The sequence below is a fragment of the Poecilia mexicana genome, unplaced genomic scaffold (assembly GCF_051168715.1).
Source record: "Poecilia mexicana isolate PSO_F unplaced genomic scaffold, ASM5116871v1 scaffold_23, whole genome shotgun sequence".
Lineage (NCBI taxonomy): Eukaryota > Metazoa > Chordata > Actinopteri > Cyprinodontiformes > Poeciliidae > Poecilia > Poecilia mexicana.
Genome location: NW_028263392.1, coordinates 2799447 through 2816402, shown reverse-complemented (window position 1 = coordinate 2816402; position 16956 = coordinate 2799447). Strand labels below are relative to the sequence as shown.

The 16956-nt window shown below is 39.9% G+C and overlaps 1 protein-coding gene across 1 annotated transcript in view; it reads right to left on the bottom strand.

The window, feature by feature from the left end:
• Positions 1 to 16956, bottom strand: part of LOC106931789 (uncharacterized) — a 70912-nt gene that overhangs the window by 10672 nt on the left and 43284 nt on the right. The window lies entirely within an intron of this gene.

Genomic DNA, 16956 nt, shown 5'->3' with positions numbered 1-16956 from the left:
ACGAGTTTCTCTGAAATGCTGAAGAATGCTTTATACACTCTGAGAAACTTTAATGCACTCATTAAAGTGCAGTAACTCATTACTGGTAATCATGGTATTCATTAATACCATGAATGCCCTTCATGTTATTAATTTTCAATTGCGTTGTTTCCATTGAATAAGAAACAATTAAAATCACATATTAATAGGTTTGCCATTAAGTCGTTCAAAAACGCCGTGCCATCCTGTCCTCTTCTTTGTCTTTCCCTTCAGTAATTCCAATTTGCGTAGTTAAACCTGTATCCTGCATCTACTCTGGATGTTTCATACTTCCTCGTAATGTCCCAGTTAAATCGGGGAAATCGCACGGATAATCATTCTGTTTTTCCCAAATATTCATTAATGAGTGGAAAAAGTATGACGCCTCCTGATCAGTACTAACTAAACCTAAACTACTGTTGAACACCCATAATACATATATGGAAAAACACCAGCTACGCCCTACAGTCTGTTGGGTCATCAAACAAAAATCCTAATCAAATACATTGTAGTTTGTGGTTGGAATGTGACAAAATGTGAAAAGTTCAAGGTGAATGAATGGCACTGAAAAGCTCAGTTGCTGTTAATCTGTTTGGACTTTCCCATGTGAAGTGAAAATGACTGTTTATTGAATGGACTGGCAATATGTGGGTTTAGATTTTTAACTTTGTTTTTAACTAAACATTTGGATCAAACTTAGACGTGTCTGGTGTCGTATTTGTGACAAAAGACCAGCAGATCTATGCTGTTCTCTTTTCCTGATTCCAGTAGTTGGCTGTCGTTATTTCTCATCTGACCTCTTTGACTCCGACCTACACACACACACCCACACACACACTACTCCTTCTCTCTTCCTCCCTTCATCCCTCACCCCCCAAATCTTCTTTTTATTAGGATTAACTGTGCTGTTCTGTACGGGGGGTAAATTCCAGGAATAAAGTCACCGTTACTAACCTACTGTCTGTGTGGGAAAAATTCTCAGCAGCATCATTCTACAAACTGCAGTCACGTTAGTTTGACACATATATGTATATAAAAGTGAGAGGAGTTGTATTCCAGTCAAGAACAGAGACGCTAAAAGCTGAAAGGACAGATCAGAACCTTAAAATTCTTTCGACACTCTTTCCTAAAAGGAAGCTTTCAATCTTACTTTGAATAATTTTTAGTTGTCAGTGGGCGGTTTTGTTTTAGATTCTGTCAATAAGTGTATAATGTTGACACAGCTGTGTGTGAGCTTCCTAACGTCTCATCCTTCCTCACAGCTGTTCCACATTCTGTTAATTAGACTCACCTGTTCTTCATTCCAGCAGTCAATCTTCCTCAAGGTTTGAGCTGTCTGCATATCGAGGCACTTCTGACCAGATTCATTTATGTTAGTCTAGACCGTACTGTTCATGGTTTCCCCATGGTCCTGGTTTTTAGTTCGGTTTTTAAGTGCAGTTTCAATCTGAACTATGACTTTGCAGTTTTGAAACCAAAGATATTTTGACGTCAGTTTTTTTCTGTATTAAGCTAAAGCTTACGCTGGTCTATCAACTCAATATCATGAACACCCTAAAATCAGAGATTGTAAGAGGCCGTGACCCAGTAGTGACAGAAAAAAATGGAAAATTGTGTGTCATCAGCAAAGTGCAAGATTTTGAACAAAAGTGGTCTGAGAAGGGAGCCTTGATGAATCCCATGTGAGCTTTTTCCTTACCTAGATTTATATTAACCAAATGAAACTCATGAGTTCCTGTCTGCGACATAAAATCTTGACCAAATTAATTAACACAGTGCCAGAAGGTCCAGCCTATAAAATTGGGCGTGCCTACCATACACAGGCACCTGGATCAATCTGATGTTAAAAACACACAACTTTGCTTTCAAAGCCAGTTTTAATTTAAATATTCCATCATGTAAACGGATGATACTCTCCCATGACTTTAACACAAAAGTATCTTACCTACTGTCTAGAAAATATGTTTCGCTTTCTGCTGAAGGATTATTACTATTTTCAGTCAAGCTGTCAGTTTTTTGTCCAAGTTGTCAAACTATTTTTACAGCCAGATTGGAACAGTTTCGTCATTGGGTGACACAAGTCATTCCCTCTGAGACTAGAGGGATAAAAATTAATGTTTTTTAAAAATGGGCAAATTTTATGACATAAATACCTACATAAATGACCAAAGGGAAACGTTGAATACATGGCAGTACACCAAGTTCTTTTGGATTGACCGGCCCTCCTCCTAACACTGTAAAGTGTCAGCCATCCAAGTTGGCTCTTTGATTTGCTCTGACTGCAAGGTGCTGGACGGCACTCGACTCACACAGCGGCAGAGATATCAACATGGTGAGAGAAACCACATCCAGGTGTAACAGAACAACCACTCAGCCTGACGCATACACAAAGAGATCAAAGCTCTGACCTGTCTGAATCTTTAAGGACCACGCGGTTTTGGTCAACAGAGTTCAACAGCTTAAGTGTGTCTCACATAATCTCCATTTGGCGTCATGAGTCAGATGTGGGTCCTTAAGTCTTTCTTCAATAAACTTTTCAGGTGAATTTATTCCAATCCTACGTCAAAGTTGAGTCATTTTGCATCCAAACACGTCCCAGCCTTTCAGCAAAAGCTCTAGGCATTTGCTACGTGTTCAGACGGATAGCGGACACTCTTTCACATGCTACTGTCGGGCCAAGAAAGTTATCAAATGTGTTTGCTGCATCCAGTCCCAAGTACACACTCTTCAGTTTGTTCAGATAAATGGTAACTTGTAATAGAAACAATGACAGGGTTAGCATTACGGTTAAGACGTGATCTCATAGGGATGATTCAGGGTTTGGTTTTTCTTTGAAGACAGGTTGTGTTTAGAGGCTATTGGTTGTCTTACCTGCGGTTAGCAACTCTTTGCATGTTTGTGTTGTTTTGTCCAGGACTAACTGCAAGTCCAACCAAAGGGAATTTCTTGAGGGTAGTTATTTGCGTGGACTAGAGTAGAGTGGTAAAGATCATCTTTGAATCTGTTCCAATGATCTTCCATCGTTAAATTACGACACAACGGGACAGTTAAAGGTTGTCCGTACTGACAATAGGCAGCAGAACCTTTAGCTGATCACAGCTTCAAGCTACACTTCAGAAAGCAACTATCACTTCTTTCAACGGCTAATGTTGGCTCATTTGCTAAACGGCTGGATTATTTATAGCACTGTACTGCATGTGAAGGGATCACACTTCTCAGAGTCTCTGGGTGTCTCACTCCAGGTTGACCGATTATGGACTCCAGAACTCAGCAGGGCAGTGTGCCTTTCATCCTGGCCATGGGTCAGTTCTGTTCTCCTGTAGAACTGTAGAGGGAAGTCCTGGGGGTTTGGTTGTCCAGTCCAGATGGGTGTTGTAGAACTGAATAAGGCTTATATTTGTGTTCCTAAATGAATGAAACAATAACTGTGTCCACAACCTCAACATAGAGTCTGTGGGTTACTCCTGGAACGTACAGATTGGAAACTCTGGTTTGGGTTGGTATTCTAGGCCAGTTACCACCATGACCTGATTTCCGATAAGTAGCAGACAGTGGATGGATGATTGGAAGTAGTCACACCACATGTACGCCCTCAAATAAACTTTTTGTCTGAGTTTCTGCTTCACGGAGTTTTGTATGAATCCAGCTGGACATAGCAGCGGCCTGGCAGCTAGCATCCTTCCATCCAGACAACAAAGCAGCGGCTCTGCTGTCAGATGGGGTCAATCCTGCACTGAGTGCAGTAAGACAACTGTTGCAGACTACCAGCACCATCCATTAGCCAGGATTGGAGTTGGTTGCCATGGAGACTGAACAGAGACTGGAAGAAAATGACACTGTTTGAGTTTATAGAGGTGTAAGAAGGATGCTGCTCCAAGTCCAAGAGCAGCTAATATGAGGAACGGAAACTGAATAGATGTCCTCCAGAATTAAGAAAAGCTCAAACACCTTTTATTTTATATTTTAACATTCTGTAATTAAATTTAAATTAACAACTATATTTATTATCTCTTTGGGATAAATGTAGTATTTTTGAATTTGAATTTATGACATCACATCAAATTTCTTGATACAAACATGTTAAGGTAACAGACAATCTACTACTACTCTACACACAAAGCCCAACATAATCACAATACTTGATTGTGATTAAGTATCACAATCAAGTGAAACAGTCATCCAGGAAATGATTTCCTGGATGACAGGAAATCATTCCTGTCATCCAGGAATGACAGGAATGATTTCAAACAGAAATGATTCCTGTTTGACCCCATGGCTTTCTACACACAAAGCCCAACATAATCACAATACTTCATCTGTTAAATAATTTTATTTACATTTCATTTTCACTTTTGATCCCAAACTAGCTAACCTGCTAATCATTACATGCTTGGTGCTATAAATACACACCCTTAAACATTTTACTGTAAATTACAGTAAAATGTAACACCATCTCCCTTTGAATGATATACTTATTACAGAATGATTTTTATTATTTCACCTTTATTTATACAGATTACAGAGGTACTGATCTTATTGCTTGCATTATTTCATCTTTATTGTCAGTCATTAATAGGCGTTTCCTGAAAGAACAATAAAGATCCCAGAGTGTCAAAACTTCCATGATTCATTTGTTCGACTGATAGGCAGAGTTAACGTTATGAACTAACATCCAAACAATGATTGGGCAACTCATCCAGGAAATGATTCCTGTTTGACCCCATGGTTCAGGTCAAAGTTCACTGTTGGAAGAGTTGTTTTTGTCAGTGGTGACAAATTATACATGACAACATTCTTTAGAAGGATGACATTGTTTCCTCTACAGTTAAATTTTTTGTGTATGAGTGCTCTGACCTGTTGAATCCCACTCAGATTCAAGAATTTAAAGTGAATTCTGACTCTCCTCTAAATCCTGCTTCAAACAAACAACTGACAGATGCTGGCTGGAGACCAGAGAGCATTTTGTAACTTGGTTCGCTTTTTTTGGCTGTGTGTATTTAGCTGTTTGTTTGTTGAGGGTCAATAGAGTTGTGCATCGCTGCACCTTCCTGAAATAATGGCCCAAGTCTTTTTTTTTTTTTTTTTTTTGCCAAAAGATGTTTTAGGCAAAAAAGTAAATAAATAAAATATTTTTGGGAAAAAATTACTTGGGCCATTATTTTAGAAAGGTGATGATATTTTGGTGTCTGATACGAAATAAATACAGGGCCAATATCATTGATGCCAATACTGATACTTTTTCCTCTAAGTTTGATATATTATCAAAATTCTGTCTTTTATTCTGTTGCTTCTAGATTTCCTCTAAGTTAAGCTTTTTAAGTTGTTAAAAAGCCAAGGACAGAACTTGGACAAAGTTTATGGACATCTATAAACTTTGAGGTGGGTTTAACCCTCCCGCTACCCTTGAAATTTGATTGGCCAACCTATCTGGCCACGCCCACCAGAGCTACCAACCAGTTTGTTCATATCCAGAATAGCGTTTTGTCAAAGCTCTGTCAGTAAATGACAGAAATCCTTCTTTTGTTGTTTTACAACTTCCATTAATTATTAATTTTTTTGTTGATTGCTTGAAGTTTATTTGTTTTTTTTTAAATGGGGCATTATAAATGAACTAATACATGAGATTGTAGCCAAGTGGCTAATTTCCATCTCCAGTCTCTTCAGCCTCAGACTACAACTGCGCACAAACAAACTCTTTATAAAGGAGAAACGGGGTAATTAAAGTTATTTGGCAACTTACAGTCTATAATGGTTCAATATTTGAACTTTAAGTTGATAAGTAAGCTGAATAGAGTTAGCATAACAGTACTAAAAATAGAGCTGCGTACAGTTAAGTTACGGTAAGCTAATCATGTGACTTAAAAAAATGATCCACCTTAAACAATTCTACTGCATAGTTTTCAAAGGCTAAGCAGATCCATGTGTTTTGTCTGGTTAAATAGTTTTTATTATTCAAATTATGGTTTTCTGTTTATTATAATCTAAGACTGCAGTGCATTTAGATGAGATCTACCGTACCATCCCTCCTAAGATTTTCAAAGGAAACAATCTAGACTCACCCCTGGTGCCAGCCTCCATCCCGACCAGGAAGGAGACTTATATAGATTTAAAGGACCCACAAAACAAAAAGTCAGGATTTATCATTTTGAGGAGCTTAAATGTGCTGCTTTCATGTGAGGGACGCAAACAGCCAGGAGGAAATATTGTCCGCGACGGTTCAGAGGCTTCAGAACGTCTGAGCCTTGGAGTCTGCTTTATTAAAGCAAACAGGAATAAGGACAGGAATGATCTGGTACTGGAACACATCCAAATGAGTTCTCATGAGGACTGGTTCTGGGTCTGTGTTTGCTCAGCTGGAGTCCTGTTCAGAAGCTGCATGTGTCTTTTCCTGCAGGTAATCCAACCTGTGTGCAACCTGGCATGACTCAGCACCAGCAGGTCAAACTGCAGCGCCTGGTCTCAGTGTTTTCCTCAACACGTGTGGAGCCGTTACATTAATATGCAACAGTGGTGCACTAGAGGTTTAGATGGATGTTTATTCCACACCTGTTCTTTGGTAATATGCTGAGGTCAAACTTTCCCTCCGGGCCAAAGGTATGTTGTGAAATGTAAGAGCAGGAGGTGTGTTTCCGTGACGTTTGTTCAGCTTACAGGTAAACATCTGAGCTGAGAACAAGCGAGCGATTCAAGCGTCCAAAGTTTACGCTAAGCCACGGTGTTCACAACACTTTGACAATGAGAGGGTAGACTTATTTTGGCAACACGCTTACTCACACATCCAGGGATGGCAGCGGAGACCCAGTCATCAGTTGGACTTATATAGGAACAATTCACAATAGTGTGAATCACACAGAAACAAGAGAATTATAGGGGCGGTGTTATGTGTTTTTCATCCACAAAGTATCATTTTATAGCTAAATCTATAAACTGTTACCTTCGGTTGTTATAAATATGCTGTATACGTCAAATATGACTTGAGAGAAATCGGACGTCATAATTTATTGAAGTTAAATAGATGTTTATGTAATTTTTCATATTTCAACGACGTGAAATTGGGTCTCTGTTTCTTTAAGAAACTCCTACTCTTTTGGATACTCCGCCTCCAGGAAGTCTTTACAACATGGCTCCTCTATTAATGTTTTGACCAGAAGTAGCTCATATAATGAGCTCAGCAGATCCCCAGTTCCACCAGGTGTTTGCTAATTGCTGCTGGCTAGTCTGAAGGAGCTGAGTGGAGGAGGAGCTGCTCTGTGAGGCAGAAGCTCAGAAGCTTGGAAACCGCAGTTCCAAGAAGGCGGAGCTAGGTCCACCCATGTGTTTTGCATAGCTAAATGGTTGCCATGGAGATGAAAGGATTTCTCAAACATGCGTGAAAGAATCAAAGCAACACTCCAGGTGTGTTTTTGACGAGGGATTAAGATTAACATGATGTAAAGCTCAAAAAAGGACAACAAATGTCACAGTTCCGTGGTTGAGCAGCAGATTGAAAACTATCCAGTTTTATGTGCTGCTGCTGCTGCTGCTGCTGCTGCTGCTGGTGGTGGTAAAGATAAATCTAGAATAACACAGCCCTTCTGCATGAATACGAAACGCACATGGCTGAAAACAACGAGAATCCTTCTTTAGTCTCCAACACCAACCAGAGTAATCCTAAAGACATCCTGTACTAAGGAAGGTAAAAGATTAGTCAGGTGTTAATCTTTCATTAAAATGCCTTTCTGCTAAAGATGACTGTTCTGTAAATGTGGTTTATGACCAAAGGAATGCTTAAACCAGTGAACCCTGGTTGCCTTTCTGTATCTGGAATTTGTGAGTTAAATCTGACTGAGCTCACTGATACAAGAAACCCCAAGAGATTTTACGATGCAAGTGAAGATGGAGAGTACGCAAACACACAGCATGAGAGCTCTGGGTGTTACTGCAGATCCATCTGAGTTACGGCATTGTTACACTCTGCAGGACGGGGAACAGAGTGAAAGTCTTAGGAAATGGTCTTCCAAAGACAAGAATGTTCCCACACAGCGGCACTGGAACCAATTTGCACATCAAGACACTTTTTCTGCATTATTTTTTCCTTTTACAGCGGTTCACTACATGAAATGAATAACACCTATATCTGCAGGTTTTATTTAGTTAATGGAATTGTTTTACCGCAGCAGCGCGGCTATGGAAGGTGTGTAAAAGAATCATCTTTCTGCCCTACAGCATTGTGCACATGCACAAAAGATGTCCGTGTGTAAACGATAACATCCAGTATGACTATGCCTGCTGAAGAGAAGCATTCCCACAGCATGATGCTGTCTTCACCATGTTTCCCAATGGGGGTTGCATGTATGGTTCCTTTTCATCTTCACACAAAATGTGAAAAGGTTAAAGGGTTATTAATAATTTTCTGATTCACTGTAGCTGTCAGTGTGCAGTGGTTGCTACTAATATTAGGTATTTTCATTAAATAAACAGGAAGTTTAGTGAGTTGGAGTGGGATGTGAAGTAGGCTACACATTTCAGTCATTTTGCTTTCAGTTCACATAAGTTGAGAAATAACAAACACACGACCATCAAAGGGAATATACTGACCTTCGCTGCTACCGCAGCCATAGTAACCATCTCCTCTTATGTAAGCTGCGATAGTGGTTCTTCTTTTAGACGTGTTTGTTTGCTTTTGTGTTGGTTTGTTTTTTTGTGGGGGGGGGAGATAAAAACTTTTTCTGTGGAAAAACCTCTTGCATTGCATAACTATATTCCCGAGCCTGATTAAACTTTACACGTGTGTGCTCGGCCAACACAGCCGGGCCCGGAGGTTAGCGCGCACACAACAAAACCCATCCATCACGCATGCTCTGTCACACCGCTCTGTCGAATACCTGCACTCATAGTAGCATGTACGCATGAAGAACATGAAAGGACTCTTGGGGGGGAAAAAAAGTCACGTCCAAGAATAGGTTCGATGCACTAAAACTGCTGCGCCCATTCTGTCACCAGACTCAATTTATCCTGCCGTTCCGTTTGCACATAGCAGCTTGGTGGATTCTTACTAAATGAATTACTTCCTTAAATATATTTTTATCCGTCCAGGTCTAATCCTCTATGAGGCTTTGGTAGGTAATTTATAATTATGAATAAGGACATTATGCTAAATCCTATTTATAATCATGTGATCAGAACCGCTCTCAAATACCTTTCTGGAACTACTTTGTGGCGGGAACTAATTAATAATGCAATGCCTTGGAAAACTACAAAGCCTATTAAAAACATAACATGCAGTCCTGTAAATGTTGGAGCAGCTCGCTCTGACACGGCGGCCGCCTCAGTCAGATCATTTACAGGCAGCAGACACCTCTTTCTTGCATCAGGAAGCTGTTTACTTCCTTTTTAACTCCGGAAACCATCATACTGAAGGCATTTCGGGTTGCATGTCCTGTGCCGAGTTGATCTCAGCAAACAAGACAGGAAGCTGTAAGGATCTGATTAGGGTTTGCTTTTCTCTTTACGTGAACAACATACATCCAAACTGAATGGTTAACGGGAGAATTTGAGAAGTCTTTTGACTCTCCAGCAATGCGTTGATAAATCCTGACAGACTTGTACATTCAGCCACATTGTCAATGTAATATTTTAGGTGTCGTACGTCTTTGTGCGTGTGGATGGAATGCAGGTTCAGGATGCAGAAGAATTTTATTGACATGAACAATGGAAGGAAGAGGTGGGATCTGACTGTGGATGGAGAGCATCATGGGAGTGCTGCTCTTCCACTGGAATTCTGACCTCCAATTGGATCATTTCCTTAAATGGTTACTTCTGTTTGTTTGTTATCCGTTACATTCCCTTACCTGCAGCAGAAAGATCAGTAGCTGTGTTTCCATTTACCATAAAATTGCTAATTGAAATTCCAAAAGTACATTTTCTTGATGAATTAAAGGATGCTACAACCGGCGAAAACGACAAAAAACACAACAGGAAGTCGTAGAGGGATGACGGTTTGTTTTTGTTTTTTCGGGCAACGTGCAGCTGGCTCACAGCATCACAGTTCAGAAATAGAGTGTCATTCTAACATGTTGAATGCATTGCTCTTCTGCAAAGTCACCGACTACAATTCCTCCAAAGCCCCGCCTACGCATCATAGACAAATATTTGTGCACAAGGAAATTCAGCAAGTGGTAGCTTGTTGAAAAGTAAGTAGATCCTCAGAACAGTGGAAGCTAACGCGCTAGTGAGCCATACAGCGACTGTTGACATTAGCAACACAAGCTGAAAATGTTCATGTCAGAGGGATCACATGCTTTGTTAGAAGATACTGTTCACAATTTCATTAGAAATTATTAACTTTGTTGCTGTTCTGCTCAACCCAACAACTTCCTTGTTGCTACACAGTTTCAGCTTGGTTAACCCTGCTAGTTGTATCAATCTGATTTGTAACCAGATAACCTTTCAAATCATGAGCTAGCTCCACCAAGAATGAAAAAAGCTTAAATTTAACCTCAGATTATGAATTGTGCAATAAGATGTAAGATGTCATATCCCTGTCATTTTCAGATCTCGCAGTTTTCAAATTTAGACGGGGCACTCACGCGGTCAGCAGATTCACCAACTCATCTGATGAGGCAGATATCTTAACCGGCTCGAGGATTGGCTTCGAGGATGCGTTTACTTTTTTACAAAAATATTTCCAGCAACAAGATGCCGCCACGAAAAGGAATCTGCTTTCCAAAAAAGTCTCACCCTACCATCTGACTGGCCCAGACCTAAAATGGAGGCTTGCGTTCTTTTGTTGTTCAGCTTTGGCGAGGCAGTGCCTCGGTTTCCTGTTCTACGCTGACAGAACATGGAGTGGTAATGAAGTCCGTCTGTTTTAGGGTTCAACATATTTTGCAGTGACAGATGGCATTCCACAGGCCTTGGCTGGAACAAAATCCTCCTCTGAGCTCAGACATCATCATGGCTGCCGTCCTTTAGGTCACCAAAGGCGTTGAAGTTGTTGTCATATGGTTGGCTAATTCATCGTGTATCTAAACAATTACAAAACAATTACACAGGTATACCTGATAAAGTAGCTGATGAGTATCAAAGCTAATCAACCTGTCTAAATAAAGGTTAGTGTTTGTGTGTGAGAGTGTAAACGACTGTACCATCAATGAATGATACACCACAGACTGCTTTAAACTGACACCTTTGCCCACACAGTGCCCCGATGTTACGCCGCAGACTGAACCAAGTCACCTTTGTGTTTCCTTTTGTTTCTCTGTCCTTTCCCCGCTGGTGAACAGTGAAATGTTGAGACTGGCTTTATGTTTGAAGAACTACAGGATCATGGACAGATACACAAACACACACGTATAGCAACACAAAGCCAAGCAGCAGGAGCCGTGTGAGCCGTGAAGCTGCGATGAGTGATTTCACACTTTATACGTCTTTCCAACCTGAAAGCACATCTGTGTGTCTTATTATGTTACATGTAAGAAAAACACTCGCTCTGGCTAAACTGGAACTGATTTTTAAAAAAACATGTTATGTGAACTTTTTGACATTTACTGACATTTGTTCGCCAACTATTAACTACAGTTGATTATAATGTTGAGCACCTATAAATGATGATGTGAATCATAGCTCTAAACCAAAGTAATTAGACTCCTGTGGCAAACAGCAGCTTAGCTTCTGTAGCCAAAGAGTACATGCTAAATTATAAATGAACGTCATTTATATGCGTACACCATTCAATGTGGGAGGCGGGGGGGTTAACGGTGATAGTCAGCTAACAGTCAATTAGCCTATGTTTAGGTTAATTGACGGTTGACGTCTGACTCATTTCTTCTTCCTCTGTCTGCCTCATGGACTCGCTCTCTCTCCATGATGGAGGCGATCAGAGAGTCAACGGGTTCACATGGCTGACCAGAGAGCCATCCTGGGTGGAAAGTTTTCGGAGAGCGAGACGGGTGCCCCCCCCCAGCCCCCTGTGGGGCCCCTAAGACTAACGTGATCCCCCCATTTGTGTGGCTGTCATAAAGACTGCGCGCGTTAAACCACTTTCCCACCACTAAGAGGATTACGAAGGTAAAGCTCCCAAATGAAGGGATGCTCTGGTACCTCTAGGCTTTACAAAGCTGAATTTAATAACTTATATAAAGTTGCACTGAGATTTTTTCCAGTGGATCAACCTGGTTGCTTACCTAGATGTTCAGCTAAGATGGCACCCTTGTCTGTAGACAAAGGAACTACGGTACATGGTACCTGTAGACAAATTATGTGTACTAATTATGTGTTTGACTATTGTCTTTGGTTTTCTGAATAGATGTGAAATTATTGTAGTTCTTCAAAAACAAGATGAATAGCAGTCCTTTTGTTAGCAGGCTATTGGCAAGTAAGACAATAGCTAACAGTGATTATCAAGCTAATAACAATCTATCAGTGTTTTCAAAATTCTCTCGGCTCTTTGACATCGCAGTGGGTTCCAGTTGGATTTTCAGAATCCTGAGTCTGAATTACAACAAAAATTCATCCTCAATACTCTTGAGTTCAGTATCCACTATGACTGCAATGCATAAATGCAGTTTAAGGTCTAACTAACTGTTATTACACCAGTGATACACATATCATTGTATTGGTGATAATGAGATTTGTTTACGCCCAACAGAAGGAAAAAAGTAACTGAAAGGAAAGAATAACGTGATTTCTAACCAACATATTTGTGCAGTTTTTCCAACTCTTGTGTTTCCCAGGACATAAATTATCCAAGTACTTCATAATCTGTCCTGCTTTTCATAAATAAAATGCAAGATTAAAAGTCTGAAGTGAAAGTAAAAATCACTTTTTAATTGTAAGTAAGTAAGTAAACTTTATTTCTATAGCGCTTTTCACAGACCAAGGTCACAAAGTGCTGCACAAAGTGTAAAAAATAAATAAATTAAAAGCAACATACAAAACAATAAAACACAGTATTACGCTAAAAAGCAAGTTTAAAAAAGTGGGTCTTAAGTTGTTTCCTAAAAGTGTCTATACAATCCAGAGATCGAATGGTGCAAGGTAGCTCATTCCAGAGGCGAGGCGCCACAGCTTTAAAAGATTTACAGCTTTAAAATTGTGTTTCCACCACATTTGTTTTTGTAATTGCATTATGTTTCTTAAAATAAATAGAAGAAATTGAATTCTATTCAAAAACTGGTTATAACATAAAATCCAACCTGGACAGACAAAGCAACAAAATGCAATCTGTACACAATAAGGCTGTATGGACTCTGTAGGATTTCCCACTGTGTTAGCAGGTCATGTTTAGCTAACTCCTGTTGACGTAGTGACCCTGATCCTCCGGGGTCCTCGTGTCCGATCAGGATCAACATTGCCATTGTGTGATCGTTTGTGTATGTGTTTGAATGACATTACAAGGTACCCAAAAGATAACTCATTTCCTCTTTGGCCAATTGTTTTCTTTACAGTCTGATGACCACAACGTTCCTTTGTGTTGGCAGCGTCGAACAGGGCTTGTTTGGACGCACCCATTGGCCCCAAGAAAAAGGAATGTACATATATATGCAGAGGCATGTCCAGCAAAAATCCCAGCTATTGAAAAGCTAAGGTTCGGGCTTCACAAACAAAATTTAAAATTCATACTTTTGCCAGCATCCAAAGCTCCACTTATCCCCTTCTGCACTCTTTCTGATGGAAATAACCCAGTTACCTCCCATATGATGGACGGAGCCAAATCTTCACATTTTATGCTTGGCTCTCACCAACAAGAGAACAAAAACCCATTGACCTTTTTTCCAGATAAGACTCATCGTGATATCTCTTTCTTGGAAACAAAAAAGGCAAAAAAAAAAAAAGATGTCTGTCTACATTGTAATGAATATCCTCCTCCGTGGTTGATTGTTCCAAGAACACTCAGCGGGGATCAGGTGAGGGAGCAAGGAAACCTCTACTCTACAGGGAGTTAATATGAAAAGTTAATAAATAAACCCCCCGGAGGACAAGAGAGCTTTTTGGGATCCAACCTGGACCCTGAAGGGGGGGACTTAGCGGGAGACTGGCAGGGTTAAAAGTGATGTGCCGGGAGCTATTTATTCGGTCAGTGGGTGACGAACTTACATAAGAACATGGAGGGCTGCCGGGGAGGTGATTAGCCCTGGGGTAATCGGGTACACTCTGTGGCTGAAGGTCGTGGCTAATTAGATTCTGCATTACATGTGCTTCAAACTGTGTAGAAAAAGGTCAACCACCTTCCAAATTGTTGATTTTGACTCATTTTTGAAAAGAGAAGCAAATAATTTCAAAAATCTAAATTATGTTTTCATTTGATAATCACAAGGCCACAGCTAGCAGCGTTACCAGGGGAAGATAGACTGAGTATATCGACTTCAACCAACACAGAACAATGCAGACAGCTGATATGACGATTATAGTGGGTCACGTGATTTGATACATTTGCCTCATTATGCAACGGCGAGATGAAAACCTTTCAGTAGAGGAATTCAGCAACTCCTTAAACTCCTTAAATACTGCAGGATGTTATTTAATCTGTTTCATAGAATCAACGATTCACTTCTTAGAAATCACATTAATATACTGCATTGATAAAATAGGTAAAGAACCACTTTGTTGGCAGCTGAGAACGATTCGATTTGCAGCTGAGTAGATTTGATCCACCAGCTTCTCAGTTTTTCCTTTCATCGGTCTTGAGCTGGTTCCACTGGCACCACTCAACCTTCAGTCAGTCGATTCTATTAGAATACATTTCAGCAACAAGGCAGTTCAAAGTGCTTTACATTGTGAAAACATATAACATCATAAACACATCATACAGTCAACAATTGCGAAAACCAGTAACAGACAGAGGGGTTTTTGTCTTGCTTTAAAGGAATTCAGTGTTTCAGGTGTTTTGCAGTTTTCTGGAAGTTTGGTCCAGTTCACAAAGTTTTGTCTGTACTCTGAGTCTTTGTCACCTGTGATGAGGTAGACTATGTTAGAGTTAGCTGAAAACTTTGCAGGTGGCAACACAAGGAGTACAATGAGAAGTCTGCGGGGTGTCCATAGAGTTCCCTGTGGGACCCCCATCCTGCAGACCAGCCTGTCAGACTCACAGCCACGTGTCCTTGCGTATTGCGGATGTCCAACAAGGTTGTCTAGTGTCCACTGAGGCTGATGTTGGTGGACATCTCTAGATTTCAGGCTGGATGGTGTTCAGAGCATTTGAGGAATCTCTACTTGCTCTACTCTGTGTCATTATATTACATTACAGCTTCTGGTTGTGACGTATGAGAATTGAAGGGCTAGTATTGTTATGGAAATTGTTTTAGACTCTCTTTACCATTAAATAGATTGCATACTTCTATGATAGACTTACTTTACAGGTTGAGGAAGGACGAACATTCGTTCTGAACAGTCCTGGTACTTGTTCTGACGCAGGCCTGCTTGCATTCCTTTAAAGGCAGGGCAGGTTTTCACTAGTTCATTGTCATGGTAAAATGGGCGCTTTCAGAAACTGAGCCATGTTTCAGGCCTGCCATAACAAAAGGCTCAGCTTAACAAACGTTTGCTGGGTTCCTTTTGCACTCATGTCTCAAACATATTAGAGCATGATAAAAAATATTAGCTTCTTTGTTGTAACCTAATAGAAAAATCCCAATTTTAACTGCACGGTGCTTGTATTGTATAAATAGAGTAGTACTGTAGGATAGTCGAGCAGCAGTCTTGGAAGAGAACAGGACATTTTATTGCTTTAGATGGACTAATTACTATCATAAACGTATTCAGGATCAAAGTTATCACCACCTATCAGTTGATGGCATCCTGCAGTAAAACAACTCTGTTAATTATTAGTCATGACAAATTTAGTATTAATGAATTCTTTGTAATCCCACAGTTTTATAAAATACCACCGTAATCACGCTGCCAGAAACAGTGAATGAAAGAAAATTACAAACAATTCATAGCTGATCCCAGGTGATTAACCGTCAATTTACAGAGGATTAGAATTGCTCAAACCAAACAGAGTTAAAGACCATAATTAGTGACGAACACGTTTTAAGTCCACTTTTTATATGACACACATTATATTACAAAGAGTTGATGCGCTTGAGTCAGATTTAATTCCTTTCACCTAGAAAAAGGGTGGTTTTCTAAGCATTACTTAATGACTTAATTAATTCAGTGTATTAAATGTAAAAATAAATTCTAAAGGAGTGTCATGAATGAGAAAGGCGCCCAGCCTGCATTTGTTTCATACAGAGTTTACAGTAAACAGGAGGTACAGTATGAAATATGACTCATAAGCCTCTTTGGAAATGTGTTTATTTCATAGGAAACACATTTAACCTGTCAGAACCACAAAAAGCAAAAAATAGCAACAGGAGACATCGGCAGCATCATGTCTCTCATCATGTCCAGATGACAACACTGAGAATGTTATTTTTATTTTCACCCAAAAAAAAAAGTTGGGTGAAATCATAACATTTGAATTTTATTATGCTGAAAATTACACAATATTTTAATATACTGGTAAGTATTTTTTTTCTTGTTGGAAATGCTGATCAAGTGAGAGAGGGCTCACCGACTCAAAGGACCTAAAAATTCTTGCTATTCTCACCATAGGTAATTAAGTCTTCTTTGTAAGCATGCCGAAAATTCCTCGAAGATTTCTCTGGCGCCTATATGCACCCATGTGGTTTTGATGAGTCGCTTTGTTAGCAGAGGTAAGGCACTTCTTCTGCTGTTTTACTCCCACTCATTTAGATCCAAGCAACCATAACAGTGAAAGCTTTGTTTCCCTAAACTTCTCAGAACTGGCTCTTGTTGGTACGTATGAGACAGTCTGCGACAAACTCAGCATTATTCAAAGAGACCGCAGCTGTTAGGTTCGTAGCAGCAGCGAGAGACGGTCTGATATACATCAACAATGGAACTACTGAAATCATCTTAAATAGAGAAATACATGAAGCAGTCGGTTTAACT